The sequence below is a fragment of the Artemia franciscana genome, chromosome 3 (assembly GCF_032884065.1).
Source record: "Artemia franciscana chromosome 3, ASM3288406v1, whole genome shotgun sequence".
Lineage (NCBI taxonomy): Eukaryota > Metazoa > Arthropoda > Branchiopoda > Anostraca > Artemiidae > Artemia > Artemia franciscana.
The window spans coordinates 53,831,130-53,854,194 of NC_088865.1; the positions used below are offsets into that span (position 1 = coordinate 53,831,130).

A 23,065-nucleotide genomic window follows, 5' to 3' on the forward strand; every position below is an offset into this window, starting at 1 on the left:
TACATTTTGAGTAATAGGTGGGGATGAGTAAAAGAAAGTAGAGATAGGAAGGAGGTCCGAGTAGAATCCTTCTTTAAAACTTTGCTCTTGTGACTGACAAACGAAGCAACAACATGATTTAAGTTAAAGTTGAGGAAATTAGCTCAGTATATGAAGTTATCCTTCTTAGGCCACTTTTTTAAGAAACCTGACTAAAAGCTTGCAGACAGACGCAAATCGTGAATCAGATTGTTCTTGTTATAATTTGTAGGCATATACACGTTAATTACTACATAAGCTTCAACCTTTGCTGAATCAACCTTTTAATCAGGGTTCCTAAGTAATTACAAATAAAAAAAAACTAGTTTTTTTTTAACAGCAAGTAAGGAGCGACATTAAAACTTAAAATTAACAGAAATTATTCCGTATATTAAAAGGGTGGTTCCCTCCTCAACACCCCGCTCTTTACGCTAAAGTTTGACTCTTTGTTACAACTCTACTTTTTAAAACGACAATAAATACATAAATGATGAAACTTGTATATTTTAAATCAGCAAAATCAGTATATTTAAAATTTTTCAATTTATTTTCTTGACTCAGGATGACTCAGGATGCAATTTCTTGGTTGAGTAGACTTCACGAAGAGCAGAAGAGCTGGGATGAGCAGTAAATTCGATTAGCAAAGGATGAGCAAAAAATATAATTAGTTCAAAAATGTTAAGGGCTCTATGTCTTTTAAAATGTGAAAAAGAAAAAAGGCATAAACAAGAATTTTACAAAGAATGAAACGAATTTAAGGTTGAAAGCCCTTGATTTTTATTTTAACTTTAACATTACAAGAAGCCTGGTCTGTTGAAACGCCTTTCTCTGTGAAAATTAAGGCTATCACACAAATAGACGGCAACAGTGTACAGGCTTACACAGTTTTACTGCAAAATTTACTGCTCAGTTACTGCTTAGCCTAGAAAAGAAAGAGGACGTAAATCGATTAGAGATAAAAGACATGTAAAGAAGTGATAAAATAAATAAATAAACAAAGACCAGATCATTACTTTAAAGAAGCAATTAGAATGGGTCATCGGGTTAAGATCATAATTCTGACCCGGGTGCAAGGAAGACTACAACCGCCACTAGTCATTTTTAGGCGATCTTTTCAATTAACTTATAATTATGCTCAAAAAACTGTCATTGTATCAAGCATCAAGATTCGAACCCTATTGCATTCGTTGTTTTTCTTTGACAGAATTTGGAGTGTTGTCAAACAAAGGAATCAATTTTTTTCCTATGCAAGTTTTTGGCATGCTATTTTTCTGAAGTCTGGGGTTTTAACCCTTCAACGTAATTCGACATTTCTATTATCCTTACACATCTAAGCTTCAGCCCTACCTATCCACTAAATTTCCTTAAAAAATTGGTTTATTGAAGATTGAAAAATAAGTTGAAAATATGCCAGATAAATAAATTTTATTTATTGCAAAATAAAATTTTCGAAAAATTTTACTATTGCGAGATAAAACTTGCAAAAACATATTTTTGTAAGTTTCCCATTATCACCTCAAACCCCTAAAAAAATTTAGTGAGTCTTATTTTACGACAAACAACAAGATGATTTTCTTCACTTTTGAAATTTCAGGCAGCTAAATAATCCTTGAAACGCACTGAAACTTTTCTAGGTCTACAGTGGCACTGGTGTTCTTCCTTTCTTCTGTTTCTCTCTCCTCATTTGAATAATTTACCACAGATGATAAATGAGACCCAACAATTAGAGCAAATTCTGTGGATGCTGTTGAACAAGTAAAAATCAGCTAATGGTTTGTACATGCCTTTATTATTCTTCCCTACTTGTTCTCAGTTCTTATTATAACTTAGAACTTATTAAAAACGGTATTTCCAGAACCAGCGAAAAACCTTTTCTTTTTCACTAGTTCATTCATGTAAACCAGTTTTAAGTTCTAAAATTTTTTTTCCGATGCTACAGAATTAAAAATGTTCAGTTTTCTACTAAATTTGATACGAAATGCAAAATGGGAATCAAACTTTCTCACAAAGAAAAAGGCTGTTTATTGTCCTCCAAACTCGATGCGCAACAGATCAGAGCCAATATTTCACTCTGCCGCTATCGGTATGTAAAATAAAATTGATTTATATTAAAACAAATTAACGTTTTTAATATATAAGAGAACTTTAATATGAGAACCAAAGGAGAAGCAAAAACTTTTGTGATTTGACTTGCATCTCAATGTTGTCCTTTTCATAAGTCTTGAACCCCCCAAAAAATGATACCAAGTCTCTCCATCACTAAATTCACAAACTGAACAATTTCTTTTATCAATTCTAAATAAAAATGAATTTAATTTACAATCAAACAGTTCGTGGTAACGAACTGTAGTAAGGAGCGACACGGCTCAATAGTAAACGAAACTCTAAAAAACGGCATTTTGATGCTAAAAGATATATCAAAAGAATCAGATTTTTATGCTGATTTTAAATATATAAGTTTCATCAAATTTAGTCTTTGTCATCAAAAGTTAAAAGCCTGAGAAATTTTGCCTTATTTTGGAAAATAGGGAGAAACACCCCCTAAAAGTCATAGGATCTTAACGAAAATCACACCATCGCATTCAGCGTATCAGAGAACTATATAGAAAAAAATTTCAAGGTCCAATCTAAAAAAATGTGGGATTTCGTATTTTTTGCCAGAAGACAAATCATGGGTGTGTGTTTATTTGTTTGTTTGTTTTTTTTCAGGGATCATCGTATCGACCAAGTGCTCCTAGAGTGTTGCAAGAGGGCTCATTCCAACGAGATTGAAAAGTTCTAGTGCCCTTTTTAAGTGACCAAAAAAATTGGAGGGCACCTAGGCCCCCTCCCACGCTCATTTTTTTCCAAAGTCAATGGATCAAAATTTTGACATACCTATTTTGTTCCGCATGGTCGAAAACCATAATAACTGTCTTTGGGATAACTTACCCCCTCCCCACAGTCCCTGGGGGAGGGGCTGCAAGTTACAAACTTTGACCAATGTTTACATACAGTAATGGTTATTGGGAAGTGTACCGACGTTTTCAGGGGGATTTTTTTGGTTTGGGTGAGGAGTTCAGGCTGGCACGTACACAGGGGGGGGGGACCTTCGGTCCCCCCCCCCCCCGAAACTTTGTCAAATGTTAAATTAGTCCATAGTTTCTTTGGATTTCTGGCAAAAGTAGGACATTTATTAAGAATCTAGATATATGTGTGAAGCCTTTTTTGGGGGATTTTACAGCATGCCATTATCCGTTCAAGGCCCTGCCCAATTATTAACCCGTTTTCTGTCTAACTTTTTATCCTCTTTTATGTGATTAGCAATTGTGCTGTTATTTTTTTTTTGTAAAGAGTTTGTTTTCCACAGCAAAATAGAATTATCCTTGATATTAGGGCTTTTATCCCCCCCTCCAGGATAAAGTACAGCTTTTAATGGATCAATTTTGGAAACTGTCATTTTTAATTAAAATCTACGTTGTTGCAATAAAAGAACTACCCCCCACAGCATCCATGTTGCACTGTTAACCCTAAAATTTCCATTTCAGTGGGATATAATAGATTAATTACTGGTTCTAAATCACTATGAACATAACCCGAGCCTAAAACGTACTTTTGAGGCTTCAGTCTCCCCCTCCCCCATCCGCTACAATACTACAGATTAAAGTTAGTCTGTATTTTCCGAGATACTTTCTTTTCGCATTACTAAATAAAAAAAAGTGCTACTTTATATATGCTGTTTCGAAGGTTTTGGCCCCCCCCCCCCCCCCCCGAAAAAAAGGAGGAGGCTATATGGGAGGATCTTTCCGTGGATGAATATTTCATGGGGAAGAGAAATTCAATGAAAAGGGCGCAGGATTTTCCAGCATTACTATTAAAAAAAACAATGAAAATATAAACATGAAAAAGTTTTTTCAATTGAAAGTAAGGAGAAGCATTAATACTTAAAACGAACAGAGATTATTACGCATATGAGGGGTTCTAAAAATACTTTAGCATAAAGAGCGATGTATTTAGGAGGAGATAAATACTTCGCTCTTTATGCTAAATTATTTTTAGTAATTTCAACTATTTATTCTACGGCCTTTCTGATTCAGGGGTCATTCTTAAAGAATTGGGACAAAACTTAAGATTTAGTGTGAAGAGCGAGGTATTAACGAGGGGACAAACCCCCTCATATATATAATCAAAAATATAATAATATAAAGTTATGTTAATAAGTTATGTATATTTTAAGTTAAGTTATGTATATTTTTTACTAATAAAAAAGGTCGTTAAAAATTAAAAGTTCTAGTTGCCTTTTTCAGTAACCGAAAAATTGAAGGGCAACTAGGCCTCCTTCCCCACCCCTTATTTCTCAAAATCGTCTGATCAAAACTAAGAAAAAGCCATTTAGCCAAAAAAAAAAGAATTAATATGCCAATTTCATTTTAATAATTTATGTACGGAGAGCCAAAATCAGACATGCATTAATTCAAAAACTTTCAGAAATTAAATAAACAAACAAGTTTTTTGAAATGAAAGTAAGGAGCGACATTAAAACTTAAAACGAACAAAAATTACTCCGTATATGAAAGGGGCTTTCCTCCTCGACACCCCGCTATTTGCGCTAAAGTTTGATTCTTTCTCGCAACTCTACTTTTTAAAACAATAAAAAACTTTAGCGTAAAGAGCGGGGTGTCGAGGAGGAAAGCCCCTTTCATATACGGAGTAATTTCTTTACGTTTTAAGTTTTAATGTCGCTCCTTACTTTCATTTCAAAAAACTTGTTTTTTTTATTTAATAGCTAGTGAAATCCAGAGAAAATAGCTTTTTTACTTTTTTGGTAAAGTGATAATTTTTCTCGGTTGTGTGAAGTATTATTGTGTTTATGTGCTCGTCTGTAAATTCACCTTAATTTGGTCAGTCAATGGTTTAGTCAATTTGGTCCAACGTCTTATATTCTTGTTGAAAATTATGGACTGAATTAACCCCCAGAAACTCTCAATAATTCAACTCTAACACTCAAGCTGTTTTTATAGTAATATAGATACGCGATTCAGACAACCTGGGTGCACATAGTTTCTGTCGTTCTAGATCCCTGCTTCGAATCGGTAACAGATTCTAGTCAACTGACTGTGCAGTATTTCACAGATCCTGGTAAAACGAATATTACTGCGCAAAATAAGACGTCTCGTTGAATTGAGCCATGCAACTTCATTCCATAGACACAGGCCTCAGGGACATAAGACATCCAATAAATCCACATAAATGCAAGTGTTTTCTCAAGAAGAGCTACACTGGGTCTTGGTACATGTGTCATCATTGACTATTCTTGTACAGTCTTTATTAGCAATTAATAACCTTTAAATGCAAATTTTTATTTAAATTTCAATTTCGTTTTCAATTTGGCGGCTGTCTTATATATTATCCTGAAAATTTTCAACTATACTTTTTATGGCACTTGGTATCTTCCAAGTGACATGTAGCTATCGCAAATTCTGTCGGTCGGTCGGTCTGTCTCTCCCGGTTATCCTACTTTAGGCACTTCCAGGTAAGCCAGGACGACGAAATTTGGAAGGCATATATCAATTTCTTGATGTAAACTTAAAACGAAGAGAGATCGTTCGAGGGGATTCACCTCCTCGTCAATGCCTTGCTCTTTACGCTAAAGTATTTGTAGTAATTTCAAGAAGAAAATCTATTCTATTGAAACGGCCTTTGTGTTTCAAGGGTCATTCTTATAAAATTGGAACAAAATTCGAACTTTAGCGCAAAGAAAGAGGTATTGACGAGGAAGAGAAATCCTTCATATTACATATATTAAAAAGTTTTCCCCCTTGTCAATACCTCGCTCTTAACGCTAAAGTTTGATTTTTTTTTTTTTTAAATAATGGCTGATATGAGCAATAATCTTTGTTTTTTTTTTCTGGCCGATCTTAGCATTTGACTTTATGTTATACACCTTCATAATTTTGATGTTTATGTGATAATGAACCAAAAATATTGTATGTCTTTGGCTTGTGTTGGTTATTAAATGAAATTACATAAAAAAAAACTAGTTTTTTTAACTGAAAGTAAGGAGCGACATTAAAACTTAAAACGAACAGAAATTACTCCGTATATGAAATAGATTGTTCCCTCCGCAATCCCTCGCTCTTTACGCTAAAGCTTTTAATTGTTTTAAAAAGCAGAATTGTGGCAAAGAGTCAAACTTTAGCGTAAAGAGCGAGGGATTGCGGAGGGAACAATCTATTTCATATACGGAGTAATTTCTGTTCGTTTTAAGTTTTAATGTCGCTCCTTACTTTCAGTTAAAAAAAACTAGTTTTTTTTTATGTAATTTCTGAACGTTTTTGAATTAATGCATGTTTGATTTTGACTCTCCACACGTAAACTATTCAAATGAAATTTGCATATTAATTCCTTTTTTGGCTAAATGGCTTTCTCTTAGTTTTGATCATACGATTTTGAGAAATATGGGATGGGGAAGGAGGCCTAGTTGCCATGCAATTTTTCCGTTACATAAAAAGGCAACTATTAATTTTAATTTTTACGAATTTTTTTTATTAGCAAAAAATATACGTAACTTTAGAATTAACTTACGTAACAAACTTTTATATTCTTTAATTATTATTATGTATATGAGGGGGTTTGTATCCTCGTTAATACCTCGTTCTTTACACTAAATCGTAACTTTTGTCCCAATTCTTTAAGAATGACCCCTGAATCAGAAAGGCCGTAGAATAAATAGTTGAAATTACTAAAAATACTTTAGCATAAAGAGCGAGGTAATTATCTCCTCCTAAATACCTCGCTCTTTATGCTAAAGTATTTTTAGAACCCCTCATATGCGTAATAATCTCTGTTCGTGTTAAGTTTCAATGCTGCTTCTTCCTTTCATTTGAAAAAACGTTTTCATGTTTATTTTTCATTGTTTTCTTATAGTAATGCTAGAGAATCCTGCGCCCTTTTCATTGAATTTTTCTTCCCCCATGACAGATTCCTCCAAGGAAAGATCGTCCAACATAGCCCCCTCTCCTCAGCCCCACCCCCAAACAAAATAAAATCCCCCTGAAAACGTCTGTACACTTCCCAATAACCATTACTATATGTTAACACTGGTCAAAGTTTGTAACTTGCAGCCCCTCCCCCAGGGATTGTTGGGGAGTAAGTCATCCCCAAAGACATAGTTATTATGGTTTTCAACTATGCTGAACAAAATGGCTATCTCAAAATTTTGATCCGTTGACTTTGGGAAAAAAATGAGCGTGGGAGGGGGCCTAGATGCCCTCCAATTTTTTTGGTCACTTAAAAAGGGCACTAGAACTTTTCATTTCCGTTAGAATGAGCCCTCTTGCGACATTCTAGGACCACTTGTTCGATACGATGACCCCTGGGGAAAAGAAAAAAAAAAAAACAAAAAAAAAAAAAAAAAATAAACACGCACCCGTGATTTGTCTTCTGGCAAAAAATACAAAATTCCACATTTTTGTAGATAGGAGCTTGAAACTTCTACAGTAGGGTTCTCTGATACGCTGAATCTGATGGTGTCATTTTCGCTAAGATCCTACGACTTTTAGGGGGTGTTTCCCCCTATTTTCCTAAATAGGGCAAATTTTCTCAGGCTCGTAACTTTTGATGGGTAAGACTAAACTTGATGAAACTTATATATTTAAAATCAGCATTAAAATGCGATTCTTTTGATGTAGCTATTGATATCAAAATTCAATTTTTCAGAGTTTTGATGACTATTGAGCCGGGTCGCTCCTTACTACAGTTCGTTACCACGAACTGTTTGATGACACATGATTTTTCCAACTGAAAGTAAAAAATAACATCAAAACTTAAAACGAACATAAATTATTACGTATATCCTTTAAAGATTTTTTCTTTCATTCATTCTAGTTATTTGAGAATCAACTTTTGACTTTCATTTTCATCAAAACAGTTTCGACCTCTTTGGCTGTTCTGTTAGTAAGCCTTGCAAAATTAGTTCCGCAAACATCGCTAATTCAAGCTACGTGGAAGAATCTTACCATGGAGAAATTTCTCGTTGGGAAGAGAATTTTTCATGGAGGAGGAGCTGTTTTTCCCAAAATTATTTCAAAAAACGATCAGCAATTAAATAAAGCCAAGTTTTTTCAATTGAAAGTAAAAAGCTACATTAAAACTTAAAACGAACAGACATTATTACGTATATGAGAGGGGTTGCTTCTCCTCAATAGCTCGCTCTTACACTAAACATTCTTTTATAACTTTTAAAAGAGGTTACTATTCCAACTGAACAGCCTTTGTGATTTAGCACAAAAAAAAAAAAAAAATTCCCTATTGTCTCTACTTTGTATTTGTTTCTTAAACAACTGGAACAAAAATCAAACTTAAGACTATTATAAGGTTATTATTAGTTAAAAAAAGTAAAATTAATATGCAAATTTTGTTTTAATTATTCCATATACGGTGAAATAAATTCAAAACCCTGTATTAATTCAAAGATATTCATAAGTTAAATGAAAAAACAAGTTTTTTTTCCTGACAGTAAGGTACAACGTTAAAACCTAAAAGGAACAGAAATTATTCCGTATATGAAAAGGGTTGTCAACTCTTTGACATTTTTAGTTGCCAGGATTAAAGCCAGGATAGGTCAATATTCTATTTTGTGAGCCATATTTTGTAACTCTTTGGCATTTGTAGTTGCCAGGATAGGTCAATATTTTATTTTGTGAGCCATATGTTATAACTCTTTGACATTTGTAGTTGCCAAGATTAATGCCAGGATAGGTCAATATATTTATTTTGTGAGCCATCTGTTGTAACTGTTTGACATTTGTAGTTACAGTACACTTTAAGTAGTTAGGCTTTGACAGTAGTTTATGTTATAGTAATTAAGTAAGAGTTGATTTATTATCATTATTAATGTTTTTTAGCCTCTTTGAAGGGACAAAAGAGGTTGGGAAAAGAAAACTTCCTTGTTTTTGACATGTTTTTTTTTCTGGTAAAGGACAGACCTACGAAATTATTCAGATAACCATTTATTCTAGAATTCTGACTGCTGAAAATTCTGTTGGTTTTAGATTAAATATATTCATAATTACTTAGCTTAATCATAGCTTTGCCCACATTTTTGATTAGTTTAAATTTAACGCTTAGGAGAACAGTATTGAACAACACTTGGCTATCTTCCATCAATATTTTTGTTTGTATGACGCAAAAAACATATGAGGGCATTGATTTTGGTTTCTGTTTATTGCCCAGATCAAGTACTGTATGTTGTGCCGCTGTTCAAATAATCCGGTAGCAAAGTAGCAATGCTACTTGACAGTTTTCAAATTTGTTGGCAGATTTTGTCTGAAAATACCATTTTTACGTATAAAAACAATGTTTATACCCCGTCGTGCAAAAAGTGGGTAGCAAAGTAGCAATGCTACTTTGCAGTTTTCATGGCCCACTAAAATTTGTTGCAAGATTTTGTCTGAAAATACCATTTTTTACATATAAAAATAATTTTTGTTAAAAGAAAAGCTGTCAAACCACAAGTTGTGTTCCGCCACGAAAAAGGTGGGGTGGCATAGTAGTAATGCTACTTGACAGTTTTCATGGCCTACTAAAATTTTTTGGCAGATTTTATCTGAAAACACCAGTGCTTCCACTATTCCCGAATTTTTTAGGATTTCCCAAGAAATCTGCCTTCTCGAAAAAAAAGTTGGCTCCTCAAAAATTTCCTTTCGTTCACTACTGCCACCCCTAGGGATTTATAATAAGTGACAATCCATCCCTAGTAACTCTTAATCTGAGTTAATTTGACACAAGTTTTTTACTTCTTTCTCAAGTTTTTGTCTCAATTATTTACTACACATCAAAAACCAGAAATAGATCATTGAATTAATAACCTTTCTTCCTATGCTAGTAAAAGCAGAATGTTTATAAGATTATACCATTTCATCAAAGATTCTCTTGTGACTCCTGGTAAAGAATTTTATTTGAACAGGTTTACGTTCAGTGTAATTCTAACCCAGGGTTACCATGGCTGACACTTTCGTGCCACTTTGGCTCTTTTTTTTAAGTGGCGCTTGTCGGGAAACGTGACACTTTTTAACAAAAGTAGGATTTTTTTCAAAAAAGCGCTTTTTTACCAAAAAGAAATTTTTTCAAAAAAAAGAAAATAAATAAATAAAAAACGGAAGGAAAACTTTGAATGCAGAAGCATCGATGTTCTTTTTCTTTCATTTTTCCGTCTCTGTTTTCAGATTCGGAAACGCTATATTGCTTTGTTTATGCTCCTTCATATTAACCATAACCCTTGTGCTTCATCATTATCACATTAATCATAAATAACAGCCACTTTGGAAACCTGTAGGTTAATTGTCACCAAAAAAGGATTGGACGCACTTCCTCCTTTTAGTTGTTTCCTGGTCACGAAGTTTTGAGTGTAATAAGTCATAATTTCCTTAAGTTTTGTCTCTCATATACCTCAGTAGAAGGATATCCTAAAGTTTTGCCAAATAAATCATTTGAAATATTTAATATCTGATCCACTATTAGATGTATTTATCATAGGGTCATCAATAGCTGCGATCTATGATCGTGGCACTCTGTTCAGTATTATCAGAGAAGAAAAGGTTCAAGTACCCGGACGAACTGCAATAATCCATTGACTCCATTTTGTGGAGAACTGGATGAAAAGCCCTCAGTGTAGATGAGTATTACTGTCCCTTTTTTCCTTTTTCTCAAGAGAAAAAGAAAACGGAAGGCTTTTTCTCTTATCTTTTTTCGTTTCTTTTTTGCGCTATGAGCAAAGACACTTCAGAAAAAAGAAAGAGAAAAAAGTACTCTGTGGGACGAATTCTTGTTTTATACAGTAAGTACCATTTGCGCTTTAGAGGGATTTAAGTGGGGGGGGGGGGCTTGAAAGTTGACTAGAGTGGAAGTGTTGCACAAAGCGGAGAATCAGCACTACCTAAGTAAAATCAATATTACTTTTTTGTAGTTGATAGATGGAATTAAAGCCAATTTTTCATGTTTGAAATTTAAAGACGAGGAAAACCGCGCAAAGGTGATCCCAAGCGGATTGACAAAGATTTTAAATTCGAAAAGCTTGTTGGTACCAAGTTGGTAAATTCGAAAGCATTGCAAGTGGCAAATTTTTGGAAAATGACACTTTTTATACAAAAGTAACATCATTTTGCCTCCCAAAGTGGCACCAAAAAAACCAGCTGAGTGGCAACCCTGTTCTGACTATCGATGCAAAGAGGGTTATTTTAGAAAGTTGAACCGTGAGTTTAAATTTTGTTTTCTTTTGCTATTTTTTTGAATTTTCAAAGGTCTGAAAACATATGAGATTTAGCCAGGATTGAAAACAATATTCAAAGATGAAAAAGGGAAAGCATAGTACCTATGCAGAGAGGGGGAAGGGAATTTCGTGATAAATTTGGAGATATTTTTATTATCGAGCTATAAATTATATGAACATGCCACTTGAGACCTTTTTTATACTCTTTTAGAATATAACCGTCGTTTTGTTCAAAGATTAAATGGACCCTTTAAGATGATACCACTTTCTCTTATTTTCTGCAATTTAGTTTTGAGTCTGATTTTCTTTTTTCTAAGGTTTTAGGCAAATTATATTAATCTCATAGATTAAAGAAAACATAAGAGATTTAGCTAGGATTGAAAACAATATTTTCATATTTAGAAGGACCTCGTAACTCAGATCTCTTATTTTAAATCTCAACCGGATCAAGCGTAATTGGGGGGGGGGGGCGGAAATCTTAGAAAATACTTAAAGCGGTGAGATCAGGATGAAACTGGATAGGAAGAATAAAAACCTGTCTAAGATACGTGACTGACATAACCGGACCGGATCTGCTCTCTTTGGTGGAATTGGAGGGGGGGTAATTTCGAAAATTGAGGTATTTTTAACTTACGAAAGGGTGACCAGATCTTAATGAAATTTGATATTTAGAAGGATCTTGTGCTTTAAAGTTCTTATTTTAAATTCCGACCAGGTCCTGTGACGTTGGGGGGAGTTGGAGGGGGAAACTGGAATTCTTGGAAAACGTGAAAATTGGGGTATTTTTATCTTACGAATATATGTTCGGATATTAATGAAATTTGATTTTTAGAAAGATTTCATGTCTCAGAGCTCTTATTTCAAATCCCGACCAGATCGTTTGACATTGGGGGGAGTTGGAGGGGGAAATCTTGGAAAAACACTTGGAGTGTAGGAATCGGGATGAAGCTTGGTGGATAGAATAAACAAATGTCCCTGATACATGATTGACAGAATCGTACTGGATTCGCTCTCTTTGGGGGAGTAGGGGGAGGGGTTCAGTGATTTGGCGAGTTTGGTGCTTCTGGACGTGCTAGGACGGTGAAAATTGATAGGCGTGTCTGGGAGCTGCACAATTTGACTTGATAAAGTCGTTTTCCCAGATTCGACCATCTGGGGGGCTAAAGGGAGAGGAAAAATTAGAAAAATTTGGTATTTATAACTTACGAGTGGGTGATCGGATCTTAATGAATTTTGATATTTAGAAGGACATCGTGACTCAGAGCTCTTATTTTAAATCCTGACCGGCATTAAGCCTCTTATTTTCTTTTTAAAATCAATCTATTGATTCATAGAATTTTGTTAGAGCTCCTACCATATGATATCTTGGCTCTTAGCTCTTCTCGCCTCGTCACAAGTGCCATATGAGCTCTTGGCAGTAGGGAAAAATTTCCCTACTGTTCCTAAGTAGTGTTTGTTTGCACTTACCATGCATGCACTTATTCCCCACCCCTGCGTTAATCATTGGCTATCAAGCAATAAACGATGTCGGATGTGTCACGTGACAATGAAACCCTATGATTCAACCGTAGAATTTTACTGTTTTGCCCATAGGATTTCGATTCAGACCTCTATGCAGTGTTTCTAAAATAACTAAAATTTCGACACTCTTAAGAATCTATTTTTCATATTCTATACTCGAGTTAAGTTTTTTCAATAATTTTATAAGTTTTCAGATGTGGTATGACATAGCTGACAACACTGGTTTGCATCTTTAAATAAGAGTTTTAGGGTCTATTCCAAAAATTGGAATAGGTTTAATATTCAATCCCACTCATATAATAAGCTTTTGAAAAACGCTATTGCTTTTATGCTATAAATAATTGACACTTAATGCTATAACCTCTTTTGTTTTAGAGTTACTTTTGATTTACAATCAACTCAAAATCTATTATAACCAAATTTTCACCAGTTTTACAGACCTAAAGCGTTAAGTACAGGTCTCCCCCACAGTCAAAAGTATAACGTCTTTTCAACAATCGACGGTTTAAAAGGCGTTTTATATATTTTTTGCTAATCTTCAACATTTTTGAAAATTTCATAAAATATATGCCATATTTCCACGACCTTGCTGCATAGTTCTTTTGAAGGAGGATAAGAATTATTCTTCAATAATTTTATTAGGTTCTTAAAAGTTTCCTCTAGGCTTCTCATACAAGCCTAGATACTCATGAAAACGCCCAAAGGTTTTTTGGGGTTAGGATGCTCATCCATAGACCAGAAGCTATCGTCAACGCAAAAGTACTGTATACACTGTTATTTCATTTAAAAATTCAATGCATGAAAACGATGGATTTTCGCGAAAGAAAAGACAAAATTTTAGAGATCAGACCGGGCATAAGTCGAATCCTCTAAGTTAACAATCTTAAACCAAACAGACTACATTGAATGAAGAAATCCAGCACAAAAAGAAACGGAAAAGGCCATTAATATGAGTTGTGCAACCCTCATTTAACTCCCCAAAACAATTAGTAGCATTGGCTCTTCAATGAATACGCAATATATTTTCAATTGAAATTATTCTGTACCCGATGGTCAATATATTTGAAAGAATGAACTATTTTAGTTATTTTATAATTATTATTACTTCGCCATTAGTAAGCATATAGATACAGTAAACCCTCGCGTTGGGGTTTTTGGACAAGCAAGATCGCCTTTCCTACTTTTATCAGGTTCACTCTATATATAAAAAAGTCCTAGCTACATTTTTTAAGTTTAGCATTAATCCGCAAATATAAAATGGCGGGCCCAGAAATACGTCTGTCGAAATTGTTTTTGAAACATAACCACAAAATTACTTTTCCTCCATGGCATCCCCTTCTTAAAAGGGGATGCTTAAAGTTGAAAGTATACAATAGTTGTTCGTGTATAGTAAGTGCTCTTCATTAATCGTTTTGATAAACATAGTTATGTATTTATTTTAATTTTCTCTATCTTGTACTCCGTCCCTATGAACTATCCCTAGCTCTAAGAACAACAAGCTGTTTGCAAGAATACAAAGAAACAATATTTTATTGATTAAATTTATATTAAAATATAAAATAAAAAAATATTCTTGTATGTTGAGTCAGGAAGAGGTTCTTTGGCAGGAGCAGAGGCCACATAATTGCACAGCTTCAATGAGCAGTAAATTCGTTAGGTGAAGGATGAGCAAAAAATTGAAGCAAAATTGAGTAAAAAATTTTTGAGGGTTCTATTTTTTTAGTAAAATATAAAAAGGGGAGGAAAAAAAAATATACGCGAATTTTACTGAGACTCTATTTAACTTGAGGTTTAGAACCCTTGTTTTTTTTATTTAAACTTTAAAATTATAAGAAACCAGTTCTGCTGCACTGTCTTTTTATGTAAAAATAAGCGTCTATACACAAAAAGACGAATGCAACAGAGAACAGGCTTATACAGAGTTCCGAAATTTACTGCCCAGCTACTTCATTATCTAGAAAAGAAAAGGAAAGTCAATCATTTGCAGACAATAGACAATATGTTTTTCCGAACTAAAAAATTTATAAAAGGATAAATTTTGAAGATTGGCTAAATACATTACAAGAGCGAAAACCTCAAGATGGTTGCGATGTCTGGTCAAGACCTTTTTTCTTCACATGTAATTATGCTTGCTATTAACACATCCTTTTAGACTTTCCTGGAACATTTTGTGATATAGGAAAAGCAAAGATACAAATGTGTTCCTTAAAACTGAATTAGTCAATACAAGATAAATGCTAAATGTGAAAATGAGCACTACCTAAGGAGGGGCGGGGGTAGCATGGATTAGTTTTTGGTGGAAAAGAGATTTTCTGGGCAAAAACTTTCATGGGTAGATAAGGTGTGATTTAAAAAATTTACATTTTCTAAGAGCCCCACGGAGATAAAACCATCGAAAAAGTGATGAAGAACTAATATATTATACAATATATATATATATATATATATATATATATATATATATATATATATATATATATATATATATATATATATATATAATACATATATATATAAAAGAATTGAGTCTTTCGATTTTGCGACAATGTATACTAATTTATCACTTAATGTAGTGTTAGATAATTTAAAAACTGTTATCAAGAAATCTTTCCTCTTATCTAGTAAAAGGTTCTTAAAAATAGACACTTATAATAAAAAAGCTATATGGACAAATTGCTTTAATACCACAGTTGACTTGAGATGTTACAGCTTGGATATGATTTTTGAGTTATTAGAATTTGTTTTATACAATACTTATATAAGATTTGGTGGTGATTTGTACAAGCAAATCGTGGGAATTCCCATGGGGGGGGGGAATGCCAGCCCATTTATAGCTGACTTATTTTTAAGTCAACTAGAATATAAATATATGATGGATAAGAATAATCCAAATAATTTAAAACATGTTTTGTCAAATAATAAAAGATATTTAGATGATATTTTGGTCTTAAATTGTAAGGATTTCATTGATATTTCTAAAAATATATATCCATCAGAGCTTACTCTTGAACTTAGTCATGGCGCTGGTCATGAAGATCATTTCTTAGATTTAAATGTTAATATTTGTGATAATAATAAATTAAGTTTCAAAATGTCTAATAAAACGGATGATTTTGATTTTGAAGTGATTAGTTTCCCATTCCCTGAAAGTAATATACACTCAAATATCACATATTCTGCATTTTTCTCACAGTTGCTTCGTTATGCAAGGATTTGTAGTCATTATATTGATTTTAAAAATAGATGTAAAATCTTAAGCCAAAAATTGATACCAAGAGGTTTTTCTGCAAATAAATTAACATGGCAATTTAAAAAATTTAGTTTTCATTACAACGAACTTTTAAATAAATATCAAAAGAATTATCTGGAAATACTTAAAGAAAATTTCAACTAATTTCGGAGGTTTTAGTGACCCTCAGTTTTCAGATGAGGGTCACATTTTTGTCAGTGGTGCCACTTTAGACACGGATAATAAATAAGTCAACATAAGCATTAAATCCAACAACACTTTTCATTGGTAAAAATTCAAACACCAAAAAACTTGATTCCAAAATAGAACTGCAACTTCAAAAGGAATCTGCGGCTTCTTAAGCTCTTTAGTAGCACGTGTTTCTACCTTATCTTTCATTTTTTATCTTTTTCTTTAACTTGGTGTCTAGTGCTCTCAAAACTTTCATAGCTGTCAATGAAGGTCTTTTCATAAATAATTGAATACATCAATTTTCATTATTCTTTTTAAGAGATATACTTGTCTAAGTTTCCATACAAACCAATAAAACAATCAGAGTGCATTTTGAATATCGTTGAAAAAAAAAAGAAAAACAAGAGCGAAGAGCTCATATGGCACTTGTGACGAGGCGAGAAGAGCTAAGAGCCAAGAGATCATATGGTATGAGCTCTAACAAAATTCTATGAATCAAAAGATTGATTTAGAAAGGAAAATAAGAACCTTAATGCCGGTCAGGATTTGAAATAAGAGCTCTGAGTCACAATGTCCTTCTAAATATCAAAATTCATTAAGATCCGATCACCCACTCGTAAGTTATAAATACCTAATTTTTTCTAATTTTTCCTCTCCCTTTAGACCCCCAGATGGTCGAATCTGAAAAAACGACTTTATCAAGTCAAATTGTGCAGCTCCCTGACACGCCTATCAATTTTCATCGCCCTAGCACGTCCAGAAGCACCAAACTCACCAAATCACTGAACCCTTACCCCCAACTCCCCCAAAGAGAGCGAATCCAGTACGATTCTTCAATCACGTATCAAGGACACTTGTTTATTCTATCCACCAAGCTTCATCCCGATTCCTAAACTCCAAGGGTTTTTCCAAGATTTCCCCCTCCAACTCCCCCCAATGTCAAACAATCTGGTAGGGATTTGAAATAAGAGCTCTGAGACATGAATTCTTTCTAAAAATCAAATTTCATTAAGATCCGATCATCTATTCGTAAGATAAAAATACCCCAATTTTCACGTTTTCCAAGAATTCCGGTTTCCCCCTCCAACTCCCCCCAACATCACAGGATCTGGTTGGAATTTAAAATAAGAGCTTTAAAGCACAATATCCTTCTAAATATCAAATTTCATTAAGATCTGGTCACCCTTTCGTAAGTTACAAATATCTCAATTTTCAAAATTACCCCCCCCCCCCTCCAATTCCACCAAAAAGAGCAGATCCGGTCCAGTTATGTCAGTCACGTATCTTAGACAGGTTTTTATTCTTCCCATCCACTTTCATCCTGATCTCACCGCTTTAAGTATTTTCTAAGATTTCCGTTCCCCCTAACTGCCCCCCCCCCCCAATTACGCTTGATCCGGTTGCGATTTAAAATAAGAGATCTGAGTTACGAGGTCCTTCTAAATATGAAGTTTCATGAAGATCCGATCACTCCTTCGTAAGTTAAAAATACGTCATTTTTTCTTATTTTTCAGAATTAACCCCCCCCCCCCCAATAGATCGGATCCGTTCCAATTATGTAAATCACGTATGTAAGACTTCTACTTATTTTTTCCACCAAGTTTTATCCCGATCCCTCCAATTTAAGCGTTTTCCATGATTTTAGGTTCCCCCACCACAAACTTCCCCCAACGTAACCAGATCCAGTCAGGATTTAAAATAAGAGCTTTGAGACACGATATCCTTCTAAATATCAAATTTCATTGAGATCCGATAACCCGTTCGTAAGTTAAATATACCTCATTTTTTCTAATTTTTCAGAATTAACCCCTCCCCCAACTACCCCAAAGAGAGCGGATCCGTTCCGTTTATGATGGAAAAAATATGTCCCTGTCTTGACAGATTTTAATAAGCATTGGTTTTATTGTTTCTATAATAGAAAGAAGTTCCAAAGAAAATATTTATCTCTCAATATGTTTCCGTGTATTACTGGCAATTAACTAAAAAAAAAATTCATAAAATAATTTTTTTACGGAAAAGTAAGGAACTCCATTAAACCAAAAATGAGCAAAGATAGAACTGAATAATCTACCAAGTGTAAAACTACCACAAATCAGCATCAATAAATAAACGAAACCCAAAACGAACAGAAATTACAATAAATAACCGAGTCAAACTCAAGACGAGCTGAATATAACATGATTAGGGGTTCACAACCCTTATGCCTACTCAAGGCCTAAACATAATTTGCACTTAACAGAAAAAAAATTAAATGTTTCCACTTTAATGACTTTAATAAATAAAACATTATTAAGATTTTAAAGAATAAATATGAGCATATGTATATTAAACTGACACTGTACATTCATCTGTATTTTTTTCAGTAGAGTGCAAATAATGTCCTAGCCTTGAGAAGGCATAGGGGTTGTGAGCCTCGAGCATGAGGGTACGCACGAGAACTCATGAGGGTTGTTTGACTCGGTCATTAATTGTAATTTCTGCTCGTTTTGGATTTCCTTTATTTATTGATGCTGATTTGCGATGGTATTACGCTTGGTAAATGATTTGATTTTAATTTTTTAATTTTTGGTTTAATGGAGCTCTACTTTCCTTGAAAAACGTATTTTCTGGAAAAGTTCTTTTTATTAATTGTCAGTAATAAACGGAAATATATTGGGAGAAAAACATTTTCTTTGAATCTTTCTTATATAGAAACAATAAGACCGATGCTTATTAAAGTTTGTTAAGTGCGGGATAAGACAGATGCTTATTAAAGTTTGTTAAGTGCGGGACAATTTTTTCAATAAAAATATAAAAAAAGCCATTTCCAAAATCATCGTCGGTGTCCAGTAATTGCACTAGCTCAACTAGAGTAAAAATAAAATAGTTCCTATATTTGTTGGGGGAAAAAACTGGGGTTTCGAATAGACAAGGAAATAAATTAAAAAGTAAATTTTTTGATTAGATCACTGAGGGGGATAAACCCAAGGTACCAAATCAGGAAAATACAGGGAAGAAGCAAAGCTTTTGTTCTATTCTCTGCATAAAGATGCGAAAAGGTTTTTTTTCAAATTTCAAGGGTAATTTTTGCTTGAGAAAAACCAAAATACCAATCTAAAGGTATTTTTCCACATCTATGGGGGTGTTTTTACACCCTTCCCATTCATGCGTCTGTATAGAACATGGTAAAGAAGCAAAATAGCTACTCTTTACACTGATAAATAGTTTTGTAATTCTAGTAATTTGTTGGTTGATTTAGCTGTTTTCTTCAATAATCTAGTGATTTATGTGCTGAATCAATAATTTTTCTAGAAACTAGTGATTTTTTTTCACAGGGCGGCAACCCCAAAAGAGCCTTCTATGGGAGGTTCTAGGTGTTTATCCCCCCCTCTCTTTGAAAACAGGATTCTCCTAATTTGAGGAAATTTTTTCAGACGTTTTTATTAACATAAGCACAATACAATATAATACAAAATCAGAACAAAAATAATCCTTGGAAAAATGAACGGCTGGATATCAGTTATGCCAGTCCTTCGTACCAATTCAAACAAAACGAGGGTGTTGCAAAAATAGTAACAGAGAAAGAAAAGTTAATAGCAAAGAAAGACAAATAAATAAAATGTATTCATATGGTCCAGAATCTGAGATATGTCACCAGAATCTATCAATCAAAACCTAATTTAAATAGTCGATAGAAACAAAGCATTTTGAAATATTTGGTTTTTCACTTATTTATTTCAGAATCACCGGTCAAGTCGATATTCACCGTTTTCGGACGTTTAGGACAATATATATATATATATATATATATATATATATATATATATATATATATATATATATATATATATATATATATATATATATATATATACATATATATATATATATATATATAAAATCAGACCATAGCCCCATGGTTGCCAAGATCCATCTAAAGGTAATGACACAGAAAAACAATAAACCGACAATACACAAACACTTCAACGTTGAGAAACTGAACGACAAGGAAACAACATGAATGTTCCTGCTAGAACTTTTAAATAGATTTGAAACTCTGCAATCGAAATTAGAACCAGATAATGATGTCGAAAATATGTGGGAGAAACTGAAAAGCCAGCACAGAGAAGTTGCAGAGGAGAAATTAGGCTATTAGAAGAAAAAGAAAGAAAGATGAATCTCCAAAGGAACCTGGAAACTGTCGGCTTCAGACGCATCTGAATTGATTGTTCTGCAAGAATCATGTAGAAAAATAGACAAAAAAGTAAAGAAAAGTGCCAAGGCCGACAAGAGGCGATTTATTGAACACAAAGCAGCTTTGATGGAAGAAGCAGCAAAGAAGGGAGATTCGAAAACAGTCTATAGATTAACCAATGAGATGATTGGGGAATTTTTCATGGAGGAGGAGCTGTTTTTCCCAAAATTATTTAAAAAAACGATCAGCAATTAAATAAAGCCAAGTTTTTTCAATTGAAAGTAAAAAGCTACATTAACACTTAAAACGAACAGATATTATTACGTATATGAGAGGGGTTGCTTCTCCTCAATAGCTCGCTCTTACACTAAACATTCTTTTATAACTTTTAAAAGAGGTTACTATTCCAATTGAACAGCCTTTGTGATTTAGCACTCACTCTTAAACAACTGGAACAAAAATCAAACTTAGACTATTATAAGGTTATTATTAGCTAAAAAAAAAGTAAAATTAATATGCAAATTTTGTTTTAATTATTCATGTACGGTGAAATAAATTCAAAACCTGTATTAATTCAAAGATATTCATAAGTTAAATGAAAAAACAAGTTTTTTTTCCTGACAGTAAGGTACAACGTTAAAACCTAAAAGGAACAGAAATTATTCCGTATATGAAAAGGGTTGTCCGCTCTTTAACGCCCGTTCTTTATGCTAAAGTTTTATATTGTTTTAAAAAGTAGAATTGTGAAAAAGAGTCAAAGTTTAGTGTAAAGAGAAGGGCGTTAAGTAGCGGATAGTCCTTTTCATTTATGGAATAGTTTCTAGTTTTAATATCGCTCCGTACTTTCAGTATTTTTTTTTTAAACTTAATCTTTAAAAGAAACTGCGCATAAGCAATAGGTCTCATCTCAGCAAACTTCACTTTCTATGATTCGCTTTATATGAAATTTTAAGGGGGAACCCATGGACATCATAATTCTCACTAATCCTACCCCCTTTATCCCCTCCAGGGTCCGAGGTTACTCTCACATTTTTTTTATTTTTTGTTTGTTTCTTCGAATTATTTATTTCATATCTTTCAGACACTATGTATAAACAATTAGTTTCATACTAATAAACTTAGCTCCCTATGCATTGGTTAGTGTTTGTTTTTGAAATGTCATGATTCTCCATGCCCGACCTTCCTTGCGTCCCCTCTCCTCTTCGGGGGTCCTTAGCCTAGTTGCCTTCCAATTTTTCGGTTACTTAAAAAGGCAATTAGAATTTTAATTTTTAACGAACGTCTTTATTAGTAAAAAATATGTATAACTTACAAATTAACTTACGTAACGACCTTCTATATTCGTATATTTTTGTGATGTATATGAGGGGGTTTGTCCCCTCGTTGATACCTCACTCTTTACACTAAAGCTTTAATTTTGTCCCAATTCTTTAAGATTGACCCCTAAATCACAAAGGCTGTAGAAAAAATTGTTGAAATTACTAAAAATACTTTAGCGTAAAGAGCGAGCTACTTAGGAAGAGATGGAACCCCCCCCCCCCCATATGCGTAATAATCTCTGTTCGTTTTAAAATTTTAATGCTGGTCCTTACTTTCAGTTGAAAAAACTTTTTCATATTTATTTTTTCATTGTTTTTTTTTTTTAATAATACTTCAAAAACCTGTGCCCCCTTCATTGGAATTTCTCTTCTCCCATGACAAACTCCTCCAAGGGAAAATCCTCCCACTTAGCCCTTCCCCCCCCCAACAAAAAAAAATCATCCTGAAAAGGTCTGTACACTTCCAAATAATCATTACTGTATGTAAACGCTGGTCAAAGTTTGTAACTTAAAGCCCCTCCCCTGGGGACTGTGGGGAGAAAGTCGTCCCCAAAGACATGGTTGTTATGTTTTTCGACTATGCTGAACAAAATGGCTATCTCAAAATTTTGATCCGTTGACTTTGGGAAAAATGAGCTTGGGAGGGGGCCTAGGTGCCTTCCAATTTTTAGGTCACTTACAAAGGGCATTAGAACTTTTAATTTCCGTTAGAATGAGCCCTATTGCCACATTCTAGGACCACTTGGTCGATAAGATCACTCCTGGGGAAAAAAACAAACTAACAAATAAACACGCACCCGTGATCGGTCTTCTGGCAAAAAATACAAAGTTCCACATTTTTGTAGATAAGAGCTTGAAACTTCTACAGTAGGGTTCTCTGATACGCTGAATGCGATGGTGTGATTTTCGTTAAGATCGTATGACTTTTAGAGGGTGCTCCTATTTTCCAAAACAAGGCAAATTTTCTCAGGATCGTAACTTTTGATGAGTAAGAAATTGACGACTAAATTTGATGACACTTATATATTTAAAATCAAACAGTGCCCCTTTGGTTACTCTTCAAAAGCGAGTGTAGACAAAGCTCTAACTAAAGACAGTAAATTCACCACTCATCGATCTATCCAGCTTCTACTTCCCCCACCCCACACCAAAAATAAGGAAGAAGACCATAGCTGCCCTAAGAAGGGGAATGGGTAAGGACAGCCAGTCGAAAACCCATTAACTATAATAATAATAACATGGATGATTCCAATAATTATTTTTAGACTTCTGGATTTTTTTTTATTCTGACTAGTTTCTAATAAGATTTGAAAATAGGAAAAATATTGTAACTACATAACAAATCTAAACACACATAAATATGA

The 23,065-nt window shown here is 33.7% G+C and overlaps 1 protein-coding gene across 1 annotated transcript in view; it reads right to left on the reverse strand.

Annotated features, from left to right (window-relative positions):
- Positions 1-502: 502 nt before the first annotated feature.
- Positions 503-23,065, reverse strand: part of LOC136025413 (uncharacterized) — a 73,974-nt gene continuing 51,411 nt past the window's right edge. The window contains exon 3 of the mRNA XM_065701432.1: positions 503-940. The gene's annotated coding sequence lies outside the window, so the exon portion shown is untranslated. The remainder of the gene's footprint in view (positions 941-23,065) is intronic.